This window comes from Biomphalaria glabrata, chromosome 16 (genome assembly GCF_947242115.1).
Source record: "Biomphalaria glabrata chromosome 16, xgBioGlab47.1, whole genome shotgun sequence".
Lineage (NCBI taxonomy): Eukaryota > Metazoa > Mollusca > Gastropoda > Planorbidae > Biomphalaria > Biomphalaria glabrata.
The window spans coordinates 20,087,038-20,112,655 of record NC_074726.1 but is presented as its reverse complement, the minus strand read 5'-3'; the positions used below and the strand labels follow the sequence as shown (position 1 = coordinate 20,112,655).

The window sequence follows — 25,618 nt, the reverse complement described above, 5'->3', positions numbered from 1 at the left end:
CATTGTTAATTCAACATATTTCTCTGATGCAGATCAGAAAAAAGCTAAAGTTTCTGAAAATAAATCTCCTTCAATGTATGATGAAACAGATAAAAAAATTGATTATCCAAATGAATACAATCCAACTAGGAAACCTAATGGTATTGATTTATTGAAATTATTTTTTTTTTAATAATCATTATTATGAACTGCTTTAAGGTAGACATCAAAGTAGCAGATTTATTTTCAAATTTTATCAACTCTAAAACACTTAAGTTCAGATATCTTGAGATTTTTTGTGTGAATTTGCAATATGCTTTCCTTTCTTTTAAAACAATAAACAATTATAATTTTTTTTGCTAAAGTGCAATTATAAAATGAAGAAATTGTATCGCCCAATAATTTTAGCAAACTAAATCTTCTTTATTATAGGGTTTGTTTTTTTTTGATATTAATAACCAGAAAAATATATACAAATAAAAAAAAATTAACAAAAAACTTTTATCATTGTGTCATTTAAGTAAGATTATTGATAAAGCTTCTTTCTTCAAAGCAGATCAGAAAAAAACAAAAATTTCTGAAAACAAAACTCCTTTAACATATGACGAACCGTAGGAAACAATTGATGTTCCAAAAAAAAACAATCGAAAAAAGAAACCTAGCGGTATTTTTTTATTTGAAAAGTATAATTTTATATTAATAAAAACGTTTCTTTTGATCAATAAAAAATTATATGTACCTTATCTTATTTTAGAAATTCTTAGCTGACTAACAGGATAATATTTTTGTTTTAAATTTAGATTGCTAAACACAAAAAAAATATATAAAAATTTATTTTCTGTATCTTAACTTTTTTAAAGTAATTTGCAATAATTATTAGCACTATATACTTATAGTATTTTAATATAAAATCAAGCCAAATATACAGCATAAATTTGGATGAAAAAAAAATTAATTTCCAAATTGGTTATTTAATACCACTAAAATATATTGGTTTCTTTTGTTAAAAATGATTAGATAAAAAGTATATTTTGTTTTAAAACAGCATTTTTCATATAAACTATATGTATTAGTAAATTTTTATTTTAAATTTCATAACGTCTTAAAATAAAAATTTTACCTTTTTACATTCTCAAAATTTTTAAAATTAAAAAAATTTTATCTTTAAATTGACTTTATTTAAGCAACATTATCAATTCAACATATTTCTCTGATGCAGATCAGAAAAAAGCTAAAGTTTCTGAAAATAAATCTCCTTCAATGTATGATGAAACAGATAAAACAATTGATTATCCAAACGAATACAATCCAACTAGGAAACCTAATGGTATTGATTTATTGAAATTATTTTTTTTTTAATAATCATTTTTATGAACTGCTTTAAGGTAGACATCAAAGTAGCAGATTTATTTTCAAATTTTTATCAACTCTAAAACACTTAGTTTCAGATATCTTGAGATTTTTTGTGTGAATTTGCAATATGCTTTCCTTTCTTTAAAAACAATAAACAATTATAATTTTTTTTCTAAAGGGCAAATATAAAATAAAGAAATTGTATCACCCAATAATTTCAGCAAACTAAATCTTCTTTATTATCTTTTTTTTTTAATTTTTGATATTAATAACCAGAAAAAATTATACAAATAAAAAAAAATTAACAAAAAACTTTTATCATTGTGTCATTTAAGTAAGATTATTGATAAAGCTTCTTTCTTCAAAGCAGATCAGAAAAAAACAAAAATTTCTGAAAACAAAACTCCTTTAACATATGACAAACCGGAGGAAGCAATTAATGTTCCAAAAAAAAACAATCGAAAAAAGAAACCTAGCGGTATTTTTTTATTTGAAAAGTATAATTTTATATTAATAAAAACATTTCTTTTGATCAATAAAAAATTATATGTACGTTAACTTATTTTAGAAATTCTTAGCTGACTAACAGGATAATATTTTTTTAAGATTTAGATTGCTAAACACAAGAAAACTATATGAAAATTTATTTTCTGTATCTTAAATTTTTAAAGTAATTTGCAATAATTATTAGCACTATATACTTATAGTATTTTAATATAAAATTAAGCCAAATATACAGCATAAATTTGGATGAAAAAAAAATTAATTTCCAAATTGGATTATTTATTACTACTAAAACATATTGGTTTCTTTTTTTAAAAATGTTTAGATAAAAAGTATATTTTGTTTTAAAACAGCATTTTTCATATAAACTATATGTATTAGTAAATTTTTATTTTAAATTTCATAGCGTCTTAAAATAAAAAATTTACCTTTTTACATTCTCAAAATTTTTAAAATTAAAAAAAATTAATCTTTAAATTGACTTTATCTAAGCAACATTATCAATTTAACATATTTCTCTGATGAAGATCAGAAAAAAGCTAAAGTTTCTGAAAATAAATCTCCTTCAATGTATGATGAAACAGATAAAACAATTGATTATCCAAACGAATACAATCCAACTAGGAAACCTAATGGTATTGATTTATTGAAATTATTTTTTTTTAATAATCATTATTATGAACTGCTTTAAGGTAGACATCAAAGTAACAGATTTATTTTCAAATTTTTATCAACTCTAAAACACTTAGTTTCAGATATCTTGAGATTTTTTGTGTGAATTTGCAATATGCTTTCCTTTCTTTTAAAACAATAAACAATTATAATTTTTTTTGCTAAAGTGCAATTATAAAATGAAGAAATTGTATCGCCCAATAATTTCAGCAAACTAAATCTTCTTTATTATCTTTTTTTTTTATTTTTGATATTAATAACCAGAAAAATTTATACAAATAAAATAAAATTAAGAAAAAACTTTTATCATTGTTTCATTTAAGTAAGATTATTGATAAAGCTTCTTTCTTCAAAGCAGATCAGAAAAAAACAAAAATTTCTGAAAACAAAACTCCTTCAACATATGACGAACCGGAGGAAACAATTGATGTTCCAAAAAAAAACAATCGAAAAAAGAAACCTAGCGGTATTTTTTTATTTGAAAAGTATAATTTTATATTAATAAAAACGTTTCTTTTGATCAATAAAAAATTATATGTACCTTATCTTATTTTAGAAATTCTTAGCTGACTAACAGGATAATATTTTTGTTTTAAATTTAGATTGCTAAACACAAAAAAACTATATGAAAATTTATTTTCTGTATCTTAATTTTTTTAAAGTAATTTGCAATAATTATTAGCACTATATACTTATAGTATTTTAATATAAAATCAAGCCAAATATACAGCATAAATTTGGATGAAAAAAAAATTAATTTCCGAATTGGTTATTTAATACCACTAAAATATATTGGTTTCTTTTTTTAAAAATGATTAGATAAAAAGTATATTTTGTTTTAAAACAGCATTTTTCATATAAACTATATGTATTAGTAAATTTTTATTTTAAATTTCATAACGTCTTAAAATAAAAATTTTACCTTTTTACATTCTCAAAATTTTAAAAATTAAAAAAAATTAATCTTTAAATTGACTTTATCTAAGCAACATTATCAATTAAACATATTTTTCTGATGCAGATCAGAAAAAAGCTAAAGTTTCTGAAAATAAATCTCCTTCAATGTATGATGAAACAGATAAAACAATTGATTATCCAAACGAATACAATCCAACTAGGAAACCTAATGGTATTGATTTATTGAAATTATTTTTTTTTAATAATCATTATTATGAACTGCTTTAAGGTAGACATCAAAGTAGCAGATTTTTTTTCAAATTTTTATCAACTCTAAAACACTTAGTTTCAGATATCTTGAGATTTTTTGTGTGAATTTGCAATATGCTTTCCTTTCTTTAAAAACAATAAACAATTATAATTTTTTTTCTAAAGGGCAAATATAAAATAAAGAAATTGTATCACCCAATAATTTCAGCAAACTAAATCTTCTTTATTATCTTTTTTTTTTAATTTTTGATATTAATAACCAGAAAAAATTATACAAATAAAAAAAAATTAACAAAAAACTTTTATCATTGTGTCATTTAAGTAAGATTATTGATAAAGCTTCTTTCTTCAAAGCAGATCAGAAAAAAACAAAAATTTCTGAAAACAAAACTCCTTCAACATATGACAAACCGGAGGAAGCAATTAATGTTCCAAAAAAAAACAATCGAAAAAAGAAACCTAGCGGTATTTTTTTATTTGAAAAGTATAATTTTATATTAATAAAAACATTTCTTTTGATCAATAAAAAATTATATGTACGTTAACTTATTTTAGAAATTCTTAGCTGACTAACAGGATAATATTTTTTTAAGATTTAGATTGCTAAACACAAGAAAACTATATGAAAATTTATTTTCTGTATCTTAAATTTTTAAAGTAATTTGCAATAATTATTAGCACTATATACTTATAGTATTTTAATATAAAATTAAGCCAAATATACAGCATAAATTTGGATGAAAAAAAAATTAATTTCCAAATTGGATTATTTATTACTACTAAAACATATTGGTTTCTTTTTTTAAAAATGTTTAGATAAAAAGTATATTTTGTTTTAAAACAGCATTTTTCATATAAACTATATGTATTAGTAAATTTTTATTTTAAATTTCATAGCGTCTTAAAATAAAAAATTTACCTTTTTACATTCTCAAAATTTTTAAAATTAAAAAAAATTAATCTTTAAATTGACTTTATCTAAGCAACATTATCAATTTAACATATTTCTCTGATGAAGATCAGAAAAAAGCTAAAGTTTCTGAAAATAAATCTCCTTCAATGTATGATGAAACAGATAAAACAATTGATTATCCAAACGAATACAATCCAACTAGGAAACCTAATGGTATTGATTTATTGAAATTATTTTTTTTTAATAATCATTATTATGAACTGCTTTAAGGTAGACATCAAAGTAACAGATTTATTTTCAAATTTTTATCAACTCTAAAACACTTAGTTTCAGATATCTTGAGATTTTTTGTGTGAATTTGCAATATGCTTTCCTTTCTTTTAAAACAATAAACAATTATAATTTTTTTTGCTAAAGTGCAATTATAAAATGAAGAAATTGTATCGCCCAATAATTTCAGCAAACTAAATCTTCTTTATTATCTTTTTTTTTTATTTTTGATATTAATAACCAGAAAAATTTATACAAATAAAATAAAATTAAGAAAAAACTTTTATCATTGTTTCATTTAAGTAAGATTATTGATAAAGCTTCTTTCTTCAAAGCAGATCAGAAAAAAACAAAAATTTCTGAAAACAAAACTCCTTCAACATATGACGAACCGGAGGAAACAATTGATGTTCCAAAAAAAAACAATCGAAAAAAGAAACCTAGCGGTATTTTTTTATTTGAAAAGTATAATTTTATATTAATAAAAACGTTTCTTTTGATCAATAAAAAATTATATGTACCTTATCTTATTTTAGAAATTCTTAGCTGACTAACAGGATAATATTTTTGTTTTAAATTTAGATTGCTAAACACAAAAAAACTATATGAAAATTTATTTTCTGTATCTTAATTTTTTTAAAGTAATTTGCAATAATTATTAGCACTATATACTTATAGTATTTTAATATAAAATCAAGCCAAATATACAGCATAAATTTGGATGAAAAAAAAATTAATTTCCGAATTGGTTATTTAATACCACTAAAATATATTGGTTTCTTTTTTTAAAAATGATTAGATAAAAAGTATATTTTGTTTTAAAACAGCATTTTTCATATAAACTATATGTATTAGTAAATTTTTATTTTAAATTTCATAACGTCTTAAAATAAAAATTTTACCTTTTTACATTCTCAAAATTTTAAAAATTAAAAAAAATTAATCTTTAAATTGACTTTATCTAAGCAACATTATCAATTAAACATATTTTTCTGATGCAGATCAGAAAAAAGCTAAAGTTTCTGAAAATAAATCTCCTTCAATGTATGATGAAACAGATAAAACAATTGATTATCCAAACGAATACAATCCAACTAGGAAACCTAATGGTATTGATTTATTGAAATTATTTTTTTTTAATAATCATTATTATGAACTGCTTTAAGGTAGACATCAAAGTAGCAGATTTTTTTTCAAATTTTTATCAACTCTAAAACACTTAGTTTCAGATATCTTGAGATTTTTTGTGTGAATTTGCAATATGCTTTCCTTTCTTTAAAAACCATTAACAATTATAATTTTTTTTCTAAAAGGCAAATATAAAATAAAGAAATTGTATCACCCAATAATTTCAGCAAACTAAATCTTCTTTATTATCTTTTTTTTTTAATTTTTGATATTAATAACCAGAAAAAATTATACAAATAAAAAAAAATTAACAAAAAACTTTTATCATTGTGTCATTTAAGTAAGATTATTGATAAAGCTTCTTTCTTCAAAGCAGATCAGAAAAAAACAAAAATTTCTGAAAACAAAACTCCTTCAACATATGACAAACCGGAGGAAGCAATTAATGTTCCAAAAAAAAACAATCGAAAAAAGAAACCTAGCGGTATTTTTTTATTTGAAAAGTATAATTTTATATTAATAAAAACATTTCTTTTGATCAATAAAAAATTATATGTACCTTAACTTATTTTAGAAATTCTTAGCTGACTAACAGGATAATATTTTTTTAAGATTTAGATTGCTAAACACAAGAAAACTATATGAAAATTTATTTTCTGTATCTTAACTTTTTTAAAGTAATTTGCAATAATTATTAGCACTATATACTTATAGTATTTTAATATAAAATTAAGCCAAATATACAGCATAAATTTGGATGAAAAAAAAATTAATTTCCAAATTAGATTATTTAATACCACTAAAACATATTGGTTTCTTTTTTTAAAAATGATTAGATAAAAAGTTTATTTTGTTTTAAAACAGCATTTTTCATATAAACTATATGTATTAGTAAGTTTTTATTTTAAATTTCATAACGTCTTAAAATAAAAAATTTACCTTTTTACATTTTCAAAATTTTAAAAATTAAAAAAAATTAATCTTTAAATTGACTTTATCTAAGCAACATTATTAATTCAACATATTTCTCTGATGCAGATCAGAAAAAAGCTAAAGTTTCTGAAAATAAATCTCCTTCAATGTATGATGAAACAGATAAAACAATTGATTATCCAAACGAATACAATCCAACTAGGAAACCTAATGGTATTGATTTATTGAAATTAATTTTTTTTAATAATCATTATTATGAACTGCTTTAAGGTAGACATTAAAGTAGCAGATTTATTTTCAAATTTTTATCAACTCTAAAACACTTAAGTTCAGATATCTTGAGATTTTTTGTGTGAATTTGCAATATGCTTTCCTTTCTTTTAAAACAATAAACAATTATAATTTTTTTTGCTAAAGTGCAATTATAAAATGAAGAAATTGTATCGCCCAATAATTTCAGCAAACTAAATCTTCTTTATTATAGGGTTTTTTTTTTTTGATATTAATAACCAGAAAAATATATACAAATAAAAAAAAATTAACAAAAAACTTTTATCATTGTGTCATTTAAGTAAGATTATTGATAAAGCTTCTTTCTTCAAAGCAGATCAGAAAAAAACAAAAATTTCTGAAAACAAAACTCCTTCAACATATGACGAACCGGAGGAAACAATTGATGTTCCAAAAAAAAACAATCGAAAAAAGAAACCTAGCGGTATTTTTTTATTTGAAAAGTATAATTTTCTATTAATAAAAACGTTTCTTTTGATCAATAAAAAATTATATGTACCTTATCTTATTTTAGAAATTCTTAGCTGACTAACTAGGATAATATTTTTGTTTTAATTTTAGATTGCTAAACACACAAAAAATATATAAAAATTTATTTTCTGTATCTTAACTTTTTTAAAGTAATTTGCAATAATTATTAGCACTATATACTTAAAGTATTTTAATATAAAATCAAGCCAAATATACAGCATAAATTTGGATGAAAAAAAAATTAATTTCCAAATTGGTTATTTAATACCACTAAAATATATTGGTTTCTTTTTTTAAAAATGATTAGATAAAATGTATATTTTGTTTTAAAACAGCATTTTTCATATAAACTATATGTATTAGTAAATTTTTATTTTAAATTTCATAACGTCTTAAAATAAAAATTTTACCTTTTTACATTCTCAAAATTTTAAAAATTAAAAAAAATTAATCTTTAAATTGACTTTATCTAAGCAACATTATCAATTCAACATATTTCTCTGATGCAGATCAGAAAAAAGCTAAAGTTTCTGAAAATAAATCTCCTTCAATGTATGATGAAACAGATAAAACAATTGATTATCCAAACGAATACAATCCAACTAGGAAACCTAATGGTATTGATTTATTGAAATTATTTTTTTTTAATAATCATTTTTATGAACTGCTTTAAGGTAGACATCAAAGTAGCAGATTTATTTTCAAATTTTTATCAACTCTAAAACACTTAGTTTCAGATATCTTGAGATTTTTTGTGTGAATTTGCAATATGCTTTCCTTTCTTTAAAAACAATAAACAATTATAATTTTTTTTGCTAAAGTGCAATTATAAAATGAAGAAATTGTATCGCCCAATAATTTCAGCAAACTAAATCTTCTTTATTATAGGGTTTTTTTTTTTTGATATTAATAACCAGAAAAATATATACAAATAAAAAAAAATTAACAAAAAACTTTTATCATTGTGTCATTTAAGTAAGATTATTGATAAAGCTTCTTTCTTCAAAGCAGATCAGAAAAAAACAAAAATTTCTGAAAACAAAACTCCTTCAACATATGACGAACCGGAGGAAACAATTGATGTTCCAAAAAAAAACAATCGAAAAAAGAAACCTAGCGGTATTTTTTTATTTGAAAAGTATAATTTTGTATTAATAAAAACGTTTCTTTTGATCAATAAAAAATTATATGTACCTTATCTTATTTTAGAAATTCTTAGCTGACTAACAGGATAATATTTTTGTTTTAAATTTAATTTGCTAAACACAAAAAAACTATATGAAAATTTATTTTCTGTATCTTAACTTTTTTAAAGTAATTTGCAATAATTATTAGCACTATATACTTATAGTATTTTAATATAAAATCAAGCCAAATATACAGCATAAATTTGGATGAAAAAAAAATTAATTTCCAAATTGGTTATTTAATACCACTAAAATATATTGGTTTCTTTTTTTAAAAATGATTAGATAAAAAGTATATTTTGTTTTAAAACAGCATTTTTCATATAAACTATATGTATTAGTAAATTTTTATTTTAAATTTCATAACATCTTAAAATAAAAATTTTACCTTTTTACATTCTCAAAATTTTAAAAATTAAAAAAAATTAATCTTTAAATTGACTTTATCTAAGCAACATTATCAATTCAACATATTTTTCTGATGCAGATCAGAAAAAAGCTAAAGTTTCTGAAAATAAATCTCCTTCAATGTATGATGAAACAGATAAAACAATTGATTATCCAAACGAATACAATCCAACTAGGAAACCTAATGGTATTGATTTATTGAAATTATTTTTTTTTAATAATCATTATTATGAACTGCTTTAAGGTAGACATCAAAGTAGCAGATTTATTTTCAAATTTTTATCAACTCTAAAACACTTAGTTTCAGATATCTTGAGATTTTTTGTGTGAATTTGCAATATGCTTTCCTTTCTTTAAAAACAATAAACAATTATAATTTTTTTTGCTAAAGTGCAATTATAAAATGAAGAAATTGTATCGCCCAATAATTTCAGCAAACTAAATCTTCTTTATTATATGGTTTGTTTTTTTTTATATTAATAACCAGAAAAATATATACAAATAAAAAAAAATTAACAAAAAACTTTTATCATTGTGTCATTTAAGTAAGATTATTGATAAAGCTTCTTTCTTCAAAGCAGATCAGAAAAAATTAAAAATTTCTGAAAACAAAACTCCTTCAACATATGACGAACCGGAGGAAACAATTGATGTTCCAAAAAAAAACAATCGAAAAAAGAAACCTAGCGGTATTTTTTTATTTGAAAAGTATAATTTTGTATTAATAAAAACGTTTCTTTTGATCAATAAAAAATTATATGTACCTTATCTTATTTTAGAAATTCTTAGCTGACTAACAGGATAATATTTTTGTTTTAAAAACTTTTTTAAAGTAATTTGCAATAATTATTAGCACTATATACTTATAGTATTTTAATATAAAATCAAGCCAAATATACAGCATAAATTTGGATGAAAAAAAAATTAATTTCCAAATTGGTTATTTAATACCACTAAAATATATTGGTTTCTTTTTTTTAAAAATGATTAGATAAAAAGTATATTTTGTTTTAAAACAGCATTTTTCATATAAACTATATGTATTAGTAAATTTTTATTTTAAATTTCATAACGTCTTAAAATAAAAATTTTACCTTTTTACATTCTCAAAATTTTTAAAATTAAACAAAATTAATCTTTAAATTGACTTTATCTAAGCAACATTATCAATTCAACATATTTCTCTGATGCAGATCAAAAAAAAGCTAAAGTTTCTGAAAATAAATCTCCTTCAATGTATGATGAAACAGATAAAACAATTGATTATCCAAACGAATACAATCCAACTAGGAAACCTAATGGTATTGATTTATTGAAATTATTTTCTTTTTAATAATCATTTTTATGAACTGCTTTAAGGTAGACATCAAAGTAGCAGATTTATTTTCAAATTTTTATCAACTCTAAAACACTTAGTTTCAGATATCTTGAGATTTTTTGTGTGAATTTGCAATATGCTTTCCTTTCTTTAAAAACAATAAACAATTATAATTTTTTTTGCTAAAGTGCAATTATAAAATGAAGAGATTGTATCGCCCAATAATTTCAGCAACTTAAATCTTCTTTATTATCATTTTTTTTTTATTTTTGATATTAATAACCAGAAAAATTTATACAAATAAAAAAAAATTAACAAAAAACTTTTATCTTTGTGTCATTTAAGTAAGATTATTGATAAAGCTTCTTTCTTCAAAGCAGATCAGAAAAAATTAAAAATTTCTGAAAACAAAACTCCTTCAACATATGACGAACCGGAGGAAACAATTGATGTTCCAAAAAAAAACAATCGAAAAAAGAAACCTAGCGGTATTTTTTTATTTGAAAAGTATAATTTTATATTAATAAAAACGTTTCTTTTGATCAATAAAAAATTATATGTACCTTATCTTATTTTAGAAATTCTTAGCTGACTAACAGGATAATATTTTTGTTTTAAATTTAGATTGCTAAACACAAAAAAACTATATGAAAATTTATTTTCTGTATCTTAAATTTTTAAAGTAATTTGCAATAATTATTAGCACTATATACTTATAGTATTTTAATATAAAATCAAGCCAAATATACAGCATAAATTTTGATGAAAAAAAAATTAATTTCCAAATTGGTTATTTAATACCACTAAAATATATTGGTTTCTTTTTTTAAAAATGATTAGATAAAAAGTATATTTTGTTTTAAAACAGCATTTTTCATATAAACTATATGTATTAGTAAATTTTTATTTTAAATTTCATAACATCTTAAAATAAAAATTTTACCTTTTTACATTCTCAAAATTTTAAAAATTAAAAAAAATTAATCTTTAAATTGACTTTATCTAAGCAACATTATCAATTCAACATATTTTTCTGATGCAGATCAGAAAAAAGCTAAAGTTTCTGAAAATAAATCTCCTTCAATGTATGATGAAACAGATAAAACAATTGATTATCCAAACGAATACAATCCAACTAGGAAACCTAATGGTATTGATTTATTGAAATTATTTTTTTTTAATAATCATTATTATGAACTGCTTTAAGGTAGACATCAAAGTAGCAGATTTATTTTCAAATTTTTATCAACTCTAAAACACTTAGTTTCAGATATCTTGAGATTTTTTGTGTGAATTTGCAATATGCTTTCCTTTCTTTAAAAACAATAAACAATTATAATTTTTTTTGCTAAAGTGCAATTATAAAATGAAGAGATTGTATCGCCCAATAATTTCAGCAACTTAAATCTTCTTTATTATCATTTTTTTTTTATTTTTGATATTAATAACCAGAAAAATTTATACAAATAAAAAAAAATTAACAAAAAACTTTTATCTTTGTGTCATTTAAGTAAGATTATTGATAAAGCTTCTTTCTTCAAAGCAGATCAGAAAAAATTAAAAATTTCTGAAAACAAAACTCCTTCAACATATGACGAACCGGAGGAAACAATTGATGTTCCAAAAAAAAACAATCGAAAAAAGAAACCTAGCGGTATTTTTTTATTTGAAAAGTATAATTTTATATTAATAAAAACGTTTCTTTTGATCAATAAAAAATTATATGTACCTTATCTTATTTTAGAAATTCTTAGCTGACTAACAGGATAATATTTTTGTTTTAAATTTAGATTGCTAAACACAAAAAAACTATATGAAAATTTATTTTCTGTATCTTAAATTTTTAAAGTAATTTGCAATAATTATTAGCACTATATACTTATAGTATTTTAATATAAAATCAAGCCAAATATACAGCATAAATTTTGATGAAAAAAAAATTAATTTCCAAATTGGTTATTTAATACCACTAAAATATATTGGTTTCTTTTTTTAAAAATGATTAGATAAAAAGTATATTTTGTTTTAAAACAGCATTTTTCATATAAACTATATGTATTAGTAAATTTTTATTTTAAATTTCATAACATCTTAAAATAAAAATTTTACCTTTTTACATTCTCAAAATTTTAAAAATTAAAAAAAATTAATCTTTAAATTGACTTTATCTAAGCAACATTATCAATTCAACATATTTTTCTGATGCAGATCAGAAAAAAGCTAAAGTTTCTGAAAATAAATCTCCTTCAATGTATGATGAAACAGATAAAACAATTGATTATCCAAACGAATACAATCCAACTAGGAAACCTAATGGTATTGATTTATTGAAATTATTTTTTTTTAATAATCATTATTATGAACTGCTTTAAGGTAGACATCAAAGTAGCAGATTTATTTTCAAATTTTTATCAACTCTAAAACACTTAGTTTCAGATATCTTGAGATTTTTTGTGTGAATTTGCAATATGCTTTCCTTTCTTTAAAAACAATAAACAATTATAATTTTTTTTGCTAAAGTGCAATTATAAAATGAAGAAATTGTATCGCCCAATAATTTCAGCAAACTAAATCTTCTTTATTATATGGTTTGTTTGTTTTTATATTAATAACCAGAAAAATATATACAAATAAAAAAAATTAACAAAAAACTTTTATCATTGTGTCATTTAAGTAAGATTATTGATAAAGCTTCTTTCTTCAAAGCAGATCAGAAAAAAACAAAAATTTCTGAAAACAAAACTCCTTCAACATATGACGAACCGGAGGAAACAATTGATGTTCCAAAAAAAAACAATCGAAAAAAGAAACCTAGCGGTATTTTTTTATTTGAAAAGTATAATTTTCTATTAATAAAAACGTTTCTTTTGATCAATAAAAAATTATATGTACCTTATCTTATTTTAGAAATTCTTAGCTGACTAACTAGGATAATATTTTTGTTTTAATTTTAGATTGCTAAACACACAAAAAATATATAAAAATTTATTTTCTGTATCTTAACTTTTTTAAAGTAATTTGCAATAATTATTAGCACTATATACTTAAAGTATTTTAATATAAAATCAAGCCAAATATACAGCATAAATTTGGATGAAAAAAAAATTAATTTCCAAATTGGTTATTTAATACCACTAAAATATATTGGTTTCTTTTTTTAAAAATGATTAGATAAAATGTATATTTTGTTTTAAAACAGCATTTTTCATATAAACTATATGTATTAGTAAATTTTTATTTTAAATTTCATAACGTCTTAAAATAAAAATTTTACCTTTTTACATTCTCAAAATTTTAAAAATTAAAAAAAATTAATCTTTAAATTGACTTTATCTAAGCAACATTATCAATTCAACATATTTCTCTGATGCAGATCAGAAAAAAGCTAAAGTTTCTGAAAATAAATCTCCTTCAATGTATGATGAAACAGATAAAACAATTGATTATCCAAACGAATACAATCCAACTAGGAAACCTAATGGTATTGATTTATTGAAATTATTTTTTTTTAATAATCATTTTTATGAACTGCTTTAAGGTAGACATCAAAGTAGCAGATTTATTTTCAAATTTTTATCAACTCTAAAACACTTAGTTTCAGATATCTTGAGATTTTTTGTGTGAATTTGCAATATGCTTTCCTTTCTTTAAAAACAATAAACAATTATAATTTTTTTTGCTAAAGTGCAATTATAAAATGAAGAAATTGTATCGCCCAATAATTTCAGCAAACTAAATCTTCTTTATTATAGAGTTTTTTTTTTTTGATATTAATAACCAGAAAAATATATACAAATAAAAAAAAATTAACAAAAAACTTTTATCATTGTGTCATTTAAGTAAGATTATTGATAAAGCTTCTTTCTTCAAAGCAGATCAGAAAAAAACAAAAATTTCTGAAAACAAAACTCCTTCAACATATGACGAACCGGAGGAAACAATTGATGTTCCAAAAAAAAACAATCGAAAAAAGAAACCTAGCGGTATTTTTTTATTTGAAAAGTATAATTTTGTATTAATAAAAACGTTTCTTTTGATCAATAAAAAATTATATGTACCTTATCTTATTTTAGAAATTCTTAGCTGACTAACAGGATAATATTTTTGTTTTAAATTTAGATTGCTAAACACAAAAAAAATTTATAAAAATTTATTTTCTGTATCTTAACTTTTTTAAAGTAATTTGCAATAATTATTAGCACTATATACTTATAGTATTTTAATATAAAATCAAGCCAAATATACAGCATAAATTTTGATGAAAAAAAAATTAATTTCCAAATTGGTTATTTAATACCACTAAAATATATTGGTTTCTTTTTTTAAAAATGATTAGATAAAAAGTATATTTTGTTTTAAAACAGCATTTTTCATATAAACTATATGTATTAGTAAATTTTTATTTTAAATTTCATAACGTCTTAAAATAAAAATTTTACCTTTTTACATTCTCAAAATTTTTAAAATTAAACAAAATTAATCTTTAAATTGACTTTATCTAAGCAACATTATCAATTCAACATATTTCTCTGATGCAGATCAGAAAAAAGCTAAAGTTTCTGAAAATAAATCTCCTTCAATGTATGATGAAACAGATAAAATAATTGATTATCCAAACGAATACAATCCAACTAGGAAACCTAATGGTATTGATTTATTGAAATTATTTTTTTTTTAATAATCATTTTTATGAACTGCTTTAAGGTAGACATCAAAGTAGCAGATTTATTTTCAAATTTTTATCAACTCTAAAACACTTAGTTTCAGATATCTTGAGATTTTTTGTGTGAATTTGCAATATGCTTTCCTTTCTTTAAAAACAATAAACAATTATAATTTTTTTTGCTAAAGTGCAATTATAAAATGAAGAAATTGTATCGCCCAATAATTTCAGCAAACTAAATCTTCTTTATTCTCTTTTTTTTTTTTTTTTTGATATTAATAACCAGAAAAATTTATACAAATAAAAAAAAATTAACAAAAAACTTTTATCATTGTGTCATTTAAGTAAGATTATTGATAAAGCTTCTTTCTTCAAAGCAGATCAGAAAAAAACAAAAATTTCTGAAAACAAAACTCCTTCAACATATGACGAACCGGAGGAAACAATTGATGTTCCAAAAAAAAACAATCGAAAAAAGAAACCTAGCGGTATTTTTTTATTTGAAAAGTATAATTTTGTATTAATAAAAACGTTTCTTTTGATCAATAAAAAATTATATGTACCTTATCTTATTTTAGAAATTCTTAGCTGACTAACAGGATAATATTTTTGTTTTAAATTTAGATTGCTAAACACAAAAAAACTATATGAAAATTTATTTTCTGTATCTTAACTTTTTTAAAGTAATTTGCAATAATTATTAGCACTATATACTTATAGTATTTTAATATAAAATCAAGCCAAATATACAGCATAAATTTTGATGAAAAAAAAATTAATTTCCAAATTGGTTATTTAATACCACTAAAATATATTGGTTTCTTTTTTTAAAAATGATTAGATAAAAAGTATATTTTGTTTTAAAACAGCATTTTTCATATAAACTATATGTTTTAGTAAATTTTTATTTTAAATTTCATAACATCTTAAAATAAAAATTTTACCTTTTTACATTCTCAAAATTTTAAAAATTAAAAAAAATTAATCTTTAAATTGACTTTATCTAAGCAACATTATCAATTCAACATATTTTTCTGATGCAGATCAGAAAAAAGCTAAAGTTTCTGAAAATAAATCTCCTTCAATGTATGATGAAACAGATAAAACAATTGATTATCCAAACGAATACAATCCAACTAGGAAACCTAATGGTATTGATTTATTGAAATTATTTTTTTTTAATAATCATTATTATGAACTGCTTTAAGGTAGACATCAAAGTAGCAGATTTATTTTCAAATTTTTATCAACTCTAAAACACTTAGTTTCAGATATCTTGAGATTTTTTGTGTGAATTTGCAATATGCTTTCCTTTCTTTAAAAACAATAAACAATTATAATTTTTTTTGCTAAAGTGCAATTATAAAATGAAGAAATTGTATCGCCCAATAATTTCAGCAAACTAAATCTTCTTTATTATATGGTTTGTTTTTTTTTATATTAATAACCAGAAAAATATATACAAATAAAATAAAATTAACAAAAAACTTTTATCATTGTGTCATTTAAGTAAGATTATTGATAAAGCTTCTTTCTTCAAAGCAGATCAGAAAAAATTAAAAATTTCTGAAAACAAAACTCCTTCAATATATGACGAACCGGAGGAAACAATTGATGTTCCAAAAAAAAACAATCGAAAAAAGAAACCTAGCGGTATTTTTTTATTTGAAAAGTATAATTTTATATTAATAAAAACGTTTCTTTTGATCAATAAAAAATTATATGTACCTTATCTTATTTTAGAAATTCTTAGCTGACTAACAGGATAATATTTTTGTTTTAAATTTAGATTGCTAAACACAAAAAAACTATATGAAAATTTATTTTCTGTATCTTAACTTTTTTAAAGTAATTTGCAATAATTATTAGCACTATATACTTATAGTATTTTAATATAAAATCAAGCCAAATATACAGCATAAATTTTGATGAAAAAAAAATTAATTTCCAAATTGGTTATTTAATACCACTAAAATATATTGGTTTCTTTTTTTAAAAATGATTAGATAAAAAGTATATTTTGTTTTAAAACAGCATTTTTCATATAAACTATATGTATTAGTAAATTTTTATTTTAAATTTCATAACATCTTAAAATAAAAATTTTACCTTTTTACATTCTCAAAATTTTAAAAATTAAAAAAAATTAATCTTTAAATTGACTTTATCTAAGCAACATTATCAATTCAACATATTTTTCTGATGCAGATCAGAAAAAAGCTAAAGTTTCTGAAAATAAATCTCCTTCAATGTATGATGAAACAGATAAAACAATTGATTATCCAAACGAATACAATCCAACTAGGAAACCTAATGGTATTGATTTATTGAAATTATTTTTTTTTAATAATCATTATTATGAACTGCTTTAAGGTAGACATCAAAGTAGCAGATTTATTTTCAAATTTTTATCAACTCTAAAACACTTAGTTTCAGATATCTTGAGATTTTTTGTGTGAATTTGCAATATGCTTTCCTTTCTTTAAAAACAATAAACAATTATAATTTTTTTTGCTAAAGTGCAATTATAAAATGAAGAAATTGTATCGCCCAATAATTTCAGCAAACTAAATCTTCTTTATTATATGGTTTGTTTTTTTTTATATTAATAACCAGAAAAATATATACAAATAAAAAAAATTAACAAAAAACTTTTATCATTGTGTCATTTAAGTAAGATTATTGATAAAGCTTCTTTCTTCAAAGCAGATCAGAAAAAAACAAAAATTTCTGAAAACAAAACTCCTTCAACATATGACGAACCGGAGGAAACAATTGATGTTCCAAAAAAAAACAATCGAAAAAAGAAACCTAGCGGTATTTTTTTATTTGAAAAGTATAATTTTCTATTAATAAAAACGTTTCTTTTGATCAATAAAAAATTATATGTACCTTATCTTATTTTAGAAATTCTTAGCTGACTAACAGGATAATATTTTTGTTTTAAATTTAGATTGCTAAACACAAAAAAACTATATGAAAATTTATTTTCTGTATCTTAACTTTTTTAAAGTAATTTGCAATAATTATTAGCACTATATACTTATAGTATTTTAATATAAAATCAAGCCAAATATACAGCATAAATTTTGATGAAAAAAAAATTAATTTCCAAATTGGTTATTTAATACCACTAAAATATATTGGTTTCTTTTTTTAAAAATGATTAGATAAAAAGTATATTTTGTTTTAAAACAGCATTTTTCATATAAACTATATGTATTAGTAAATTTTTATTTTAAATTTCATAACATCTTAAAATAAAAATTTTACCTTTTTACATTCTCAAAATTTTAAAAATTAAAAAAAATTAATCTTTAAATTGACTTTATCTAAGCAACATTATCAATTCAACATATTTTTCTGATGCAGATCAGAAAAAAGCTAAAGTTTCTGAAAATAAATCTCCTTCAATGTATGATGAAACAGATAAAACAATTGATTATCCAAACGAATACAATCCAACTAGGAAACCTAATGGTATTGATTTATTGAAATTATTTTTTTTTAATAATCATTATTATGAACTGCTTTAAGGTAGACATCAAAGTAGCAGATTTATTTTCAAATTTTTATCAACTCTAAAACACTTAGTTTCAGATATCTTGAGATTTTTTGTGTGAATTTGCAATATGCTTTCCTTTCTTTAAAAACAATAAACAATTATAATTTTTTTTGCTAAAGTGCAATTATAAAATGAAGAAATTGTATCGCCCAATAATTTCAGCAAACTAAATCTTCTTTATTACATGGTTTGTTTTTTTTTATATTAATAACCAGAAAAATATATACAAATAAAAAAAATTAACAAAAAACTTTTATCATTGTGTCATTTAAGTAAGATTATTGATAAAGCTTCTTTCTTCAAAGCAGATCAGAAAAAAACAAAAATTTCTGAAAACAAAACTCCTTCAACATATGACGAACCGGAGGAAACAATTGATGTTCCAAAAAAAAACAATCGAATAAAGAAACCTAGCGGTATTTTTTTATTTGAAAAGTATAATTTTCTATTAATAAAAACGTTTCTTTTGATCAATAAAAATTTATATGTACCTTATCTTATTTTAGAAATTTTTAGTTTACTAACAGAATAATATTTTTGTTTTAAATTTAGATTGCTAGACACAAAAAAACTATATTAAAATTTATTTTCTGTATCTTAACTTTTTTAAAGTAATTTGCAATAATTATTAGCACTATATACTTAAAGTATTTTAATATAAAATAAAGCCAAATATACAGCATAAATTTGGATGAAAAAAAAATTAATTTCCAAATTGGTTATTTAATACCACTAAAATATATTGTTTTTTTTGGTTAAAAATGATTAGATAAAAAGTATATTTTGTTTTAAAACAGCATTTTTTATTTAAACTATATGTATTAGTAAATTTTTATTTTAAATTTCATAACGTCTTAAAATAAAAATTTTACCTTTTTACATTCTCAAAATTTTAAAAATTAAAAAAAATTAATCTTTAAATTGACTTTATCTAAGCAACATTATCAATTCAACATATTTCTCTGATGCAGATCAGAAAAAAGCTAAAGTTTCTGAAAATAAATCTCCTTCAATGTATGATGAAACAGATAAAACAATTGATTATCCAAACGAATACAATCCAACTAGGAAACCTAATGGTATTGATTTATTGAAATTATTTTTTTTTAATAATCATTATTATGAACTGCTTTAAGGTAGACATCAAAGTAGCAGATTTATTTTCAAATTTTTATCAACTCTAAAACACTTAGTTTCAGATATCTTGAGATTTTTTGTGTGAATTTGCAATATGCTTTCCTTTCTTTAAAAACAATAAACAATTATAATTTTTTTTGCTAAAGTGCAATTATAAAATGAAGAAATTGTATCGCCCAATAATTTCAGCAAACTAAATCTTCTTTATTACATGGTTTGTTTTTTTTTATATTAATAACCAGAAAAATATATACAAATAAAAAAAATTAACAAAAAACTTTTATCATTGTGTCATTTAAGTAAGATTATTGATAAAGCTTCTTTCTTCAAAGCAGATCAGAAAAAAACAAAAATTTCTGAAAACAAAACTCCTTCAACATATGACGAACCGGAGGAAACAATTGATGTTCCAAAAAAAAACAATCGAATAAAGAAACCTAGCGGTATTTTTTTATTTGAAAAGTATAATTTTCTATTAATAAAAACGTTTCTTTTGATCAATAAAAATTTATATGTACCTTATCTTATTTTAGAAATTTTTAGTTTACTAACAGAATAATATTTTTGTTTTAAATTTAGATTGCTAGACACAAAAAAACTATATTAAAATTTATTTTCTGTATCTTAACTTTTTTAAAGTAATTTGCAATAATTATTAGCACTATATACTTAAAGTATTTTAATATAAAATAAAGCCAAATATACAGCATAAATTTGGATGAAAAAAAAATTAATTTCCAAATTGGTTATTTAATACCACTAAAATATATTGTTTTTTTTGGTTAAAAATGATTAGATAAAAAGTATATTTTGTTTTAAAACAGCATTTTTTATTTAAACTATATGTATTAGTAAATTTTTATTTTAAATTTCATAACGTCTTAAAATAAAAATTTTACCTTTTTACATTCTCAAAATTTTAAAAATTAAAAAAAATTAATCTTTAAATTGACTTTATCTAAGCAACATTATCAATTCAACATATTTCTCTGATGCAGATCAGAAAAAAGCTAAAGTTTCTGAAAATAAATCTCCTTCAATGTATGATGAAACAGATAAAACAATTGATTATCCAAACGAATACAATCCAACTAGGAAACCTAATGGTATTGATTTATTGAAATTATTTTTTTTTAATAATCATTATTATGAACTGCTTTAAGGTAGACATCAAAGTAGCAGATTTATTTTCAAATTTTTATCAACTCTAAAACACTTAGTTTCAGATATCTTGAGATTTTTTGTGTGAATTTGCAATATGCTTTCCTTTCTTTAAAAACAATAAACAATTATAATTTTTTTTGCTAAAGTGCAATTATAAAATGAAGAAATTGTATCGCCCAATAATTTCAGCAAACTAAATCTTCTTTATTATATGGTTTGTTTGTTTTTATATTAATAACCAGAAAAATATATACAAATAAAAAAAATTAACAAAAAACTTTTATCATTGTGTCATTTAAGTAAGATTATTGATAAAGCTTCTTTCTTCAAAGCAGATCAGAAAAAAACAAAAATTTCTGAAAACAAAACTCCTTCAACATATGACGAACCGGAGGAAACAATTGATGTTCCAAAAAAAAACAATCGAAAAAAGAAACCTAGCGGTATTTTTTTATTTGAAAAGTATAATTTTCTATTAATAAAAACGTTTCTTTTGATCAATAAAAAATTATATGTACCTTATCTTATTTTAGAAATTCTTAGCTGACTAACTAGGATAATATTTTTGTTTTAATTTTAGATTGCTAAACAAAAAAAAAATATATAAAAATTTATTTTCTGTATCTTAACTTTTTTAAAGTAATTTGCAATAATTATTAGCACTATATACTTATAGTATTTTAATATAAAATCAAGCCAAATATACAGCATAAATTTGGATGAAAAAAAAATTAATTTCCAAATTGGTTATTTAATACCACTAAAATATATTGTTTTTTTTGGTTAAAAATGATTAGATAAAAAGTATATTTTGTTTTAAAACAGCATTTTTCATATAAACTATATGTATTAGTAAATTTTTATTTTAAATTTCATAACGTCTTAAAATAAAAATTTTACCTTTTTACATTCTCAAAATTTTAAAAATTAAAAAAAATTAATCTTTAAATTGACTTTATCTAAGCAACATTATCAATTCAACATATTTCTCTGATGCAGATCAGAAAAAAGCTAAAGTTTCTGAAAATAAATCTCCTTCAATGTATGATGAAACAGATAAAACAATTGATTATCCAAACGAATACAATCCAACTAGGAAACCTAATGGTATTGATTTATTAAAATTAATTTTTTTTAATAATCATTATTATGAACTGCTTTAAGGTAGACATCAAAGTAGCAGATTTATTTTCAAATTTTTATCAACTCTAAAACACTTAGTTTCAGATATCTTGAGATTTTTTGTGTGAATTTGCAATATGCTTTCCTTTCTTTAAAAACAATAAACAATTATAATTTTTTTTGCTAAAGTGCAATTATAAAATGAAGAAATTGTATCGCCCAATAATTTCAGCAAACTAAATCTTCTTTATTATAGGGTTTTTTTTTTTGATATTAATAACCAGAAAAATATATACAAATAAAAAAAAATTAACAAAAAACTTTTATCATTGTGTCATTTAAGTAAGATTATTGATAAAGCTTCTTTCTTCAAAGCAGATCAGAAAAAAACAAAAATTTCTGAAAACAAAACTCCTTCAACATATGACGAACCGGAGGAAACAATTGATGTTCCAAAAAAAAACAATCGAAAAAAGAAACCTAGCGGTATTTTTTTATTTGAAAAGTATAATTTTCTATTAATAAAAACGTTTCTTTTGATCAATAAAAATTTATATGTACCTTATCTTATTTTAGAAATTCTTAGCTGACTAACTAGGATAATATTTTTGTTTTAATTTTAGATTGCTAAACACAAAAAAAATATATAAAAATTTATTTTCTGTATCTTAACTTTTTTAAAGTAATTTGCAATAATTATTAGCACTATATACTTATAGTATTTTAATATAAAATAAAGCCAAATATACAGCATAAATTTGGATGAAAAAAAAATTAATTTCCAAATTGGTTATTTAATACCACTAAAATATATTGTTTTTTTGGTTAAAAATGATTAGATAAAAAGTATATTTTGTTTTAAAACAGCATTTTTCATATAAACTATATGTATTAGTAAATTTTTATTTTAAATTTCATAACGTCTTAAAATAAAAATTTTACCTTTTTACATTCTCAAAATTTTAAAAATTAAAAAAAATTAATCTTTAAATTGACTTTATCTAAGCAACATTATCAATTCAACATATTTCTCTGATGCAGATCAGAAAAAAGCTAAAGTTTCTGAAAATAAATCTCCTTCAATGTATGATGAAACAGATAAAACAATTGATTATCCAAACGAATACAATCCAACTAGGAAACCTAATGGTATTGATTTATTGAAATTAATTTTTTTTAATAATCATTATTATGAACTGCTTTAAGGTAGACATCAAAGTAGCAGATTTATTTTCAAATTTTTATCAACTCTAAAACACTTAGTTTCAGATATCTTGAGATTTTTTGTGTCAATTTGCAATATGCTTTCCTTTCTTTAAAAACAATAAACAATTATAATTTTTTTTGCTAAAGTGCAATTATAAAATGAAGAAATTGTATCGCCCAATAATTTCAGCAAACTAAATCTTCTTTATTATATGGTTTGTTTGTTTTTATATTAATAACCAGAAAAATATATACAAATAAAAAAAATTAACAAAAAACTTTTATCATTGTGTCATTTAAGTAAGATTATTGATAAAGCTTCTTTCTTCAAAGCAGATCAGAAAAAAACAAAAATTTCTGAAAACAAAACTCCTTCAACATATGACGAACCGGAGGAAACAATTGATGTTCCAAAAAAAAACAATCGAAAAAAGAAACCTAGCGGTATTTTTTTATTTGAAAAGTATAATTTTCTATTAATAAAAACGTTTCTTTTGATCAATAAAAAATTATATGTACCTTATCTTATTTTAGAAATTCTTAGCTGACTAACTAGGATAATATTTTTGTTTTAATTTTAGATTGCTAAACAAAAAAAAAATATATAAAAATTTATTTTCTGTATCTTAACTTTTTTAAAGTAATTTGCAATAATTATTAGCACTATATACTTATAGTATTTTAATATAAAATAAAGCCAAATATACAGCATAAATTTGGATGAAAAAAAAATTAATTTCCAAATTGGTTATTTAATACCACTAAAATATATTGTTTTTTTTGGTTAAAAATGATTAGATAAAAAGTATATTTTGTTTTAAAACAGCATTTTTCATATAAACTATATGTATTAGTAAATTTTTATTTTAAATTTCATAACGTCTTAAAATAAAAATTTTACCTTTTTACATTCTCAAAATTTTAAAAATTAAAAAAAATTAATCTTTAAATTGACTTTATCTAAGCAACATTATCAATTCAACATATTTCTCTGATGCAGATCAGAAAAAAGCTAAAGTTTCTGAAAATAAATCTCCTTCAATGTATGATGAAACAGATAAAACAATTGATTATCCAAACGAATACAATCCAACTAGGAAACCTAATGGTATTGATTTATTGAAATTAATTTTTTTTAATAATCATTATTATGAACTGCTTTAAGGTAGACATCAAAGTAGCAGATTTATTTTCAAATTTTTATCAACTCTAAAACACTTAGTTTCAGATATCTTGAGATTTTTTGTGTGAATTTGCAATATGCTTTCCTTTCTTTAAAAACAATAAACAATTATAATTTTTTTTGCTAAAGTGCAATTATAAAATGAAGAAATTGTATCGCCCAATAATTTTAGCAAACTAAATCTTCTTTATTATAGGGTTTTTTTTTTTGATATTAATAACCAGAAAAATATATACAAATAAAAAAAAATTAACAAAAAACTTTTATCATTGTGTCATTTAAGTAAGATTATTGATAAAGCTTCTTTCTTCAAAGCAGATCAGAAAAAAACAAAAATTTCTGAAAACAAAACTCCTTCAACATATGACGAACCGGAGGAAACAATTGATGTTCCAAAAAAAAACAATCGAAAAAAGAAACCTAGCGGTATTTTTTTATTTGAAAAGTATAATTTTCTATTAATAAAAACGTTTCTTTTGATCAATAAAAAATTATATGTACCTTATCTTATTTTAGAAATTCTTAGCTGACTAACTAGGATAATATTTTTGTTTTAATTTTAGATTGCTAAACACAAAAAAAATATATAAAAATTTATTTTCTGTATCTTAACTTTTTTAAAGTAATTTGCAATAATTATTAGCACTATATACTTATAGTATTTTAATATAAAATAAAGCCAAATATACAGCATAAATTTGGATGAAAAAAAAATTAATTTCCAAATTGGTTATTTAATACCACTAAAATATATTGTTTTTTTTGGTTAAAAATGATTAGATAAAAAGTATATTTTGTTTTAAAACAGCATTTTTCATATAAACTATATGTATTAGTAAATTTTTATTTTAAATTTCATAACGTCTTAAAATAAAAATTTTACCTTTTTACATTCTCAAAATTTTAAAAATTAAAAAAAATTAATCTTTAAATTGACTTTATCTAAGCAACATTATCAATTCAACATATTTCTCTGACGCAGAT

At 20.9% G+C, this 25,618-nt stretch overlaps 1 protein-coding gene and 6 long non-coding RNA genes across 9 annotated transcripts in view; all 7 read left to right on the top strand.

Moving 5' to 3' along the window:
* LOC106066853 (uncharacterized) overlaps nt 1-25,618 on the top strand; it is a 443,149-nt gene that overhangs the window by 335,348 nt on the left and 82,183 nt on the right. The gene's annotated exons all lie outside the window — the stretch shown is intronic.
* On the top strand, nt 1,780-4,082 carry LOC129923319 (uncharacterized). 2 transcript variants are annotated; one of them, XR_008775249.1, is made up of 3 exons: nt 1,780-1,810; nt 2,867-2,974; nt 4,033-4,082. It is a non-coding gene; the product is annotated as an uncharacterized LOC129923319 (long non-coding RNA). The 2 variants fall into 2 exon arrangements; XR_008775248.1 differs by lacking the exon at nt 4,033-4,082 and adding an exon at nt 3,530-3,631.
* LOC129923320 (uncharacterized) lies at nt 4,110-6,412 on the top strand. Of its 2 annotated transcripts, none has more exons than XR_008775251.1 (3): nt 4,110-4,140; nt 5,197-5,304; nt 6,363-6,412. It is a non-coding gene; the product is annotated as an uncharacterized LOC129923320 (long non-coding RNA). The 2 variants fall into 2 exon arrangements; XR_008775250.1 differs by lacking the exon at nt 6,363-6,412 and adding an exon at nt 5,860-5,961.
* Nucleotides 6,440-8,292, top strand: LOC129923318 (uncharacterized). The gene is made up of 3 exons (XR_008775247.1): nt 6,440-6,470; nt 7,527-7,634; nt 8,191-8,292. It is a non-coding gene; the product is annotated as an uncharacterized LOC129923318 (long non-coding RNA).
* Nucleotides 12,146-14,069, top strand: LOC129923316 (uncharacterized). Its single transcript, XR_008775245.1, has 3 exons — nt 12,146-12,248; nt 13,304-13,411; nt 13,968-14,069. It is a non-coding gene; the product is annotated as an uncharacterized LOC129923316 (long non-coding RNA).
* Nucleotides 16,847-19,222, top strand: LOC129923317 (uncharacterized). The gene is made up of 3 exons (XR_008775246.1): nt 16,847-16,910; nt 17,967-18,074; nt 19,131-19,222. It is a non-coding gene; the product is annotated as an uncharacterized LOC129923317 (long non-coding RNA).
* Nucleotides 20,389-25,054, top strand: LOC129923315 (uncharacterized). Its single transcript, XR_008775244.1, has 5 exons — nt 20,389-20,402; nt 21,459-21,566; nt 22,624-22,731; nt 23,788-23,895; nt 24,953-25,054. It is a non-coding gene; the product is annotated as an uncharacterized LOC129923315 (long non-coding RNA).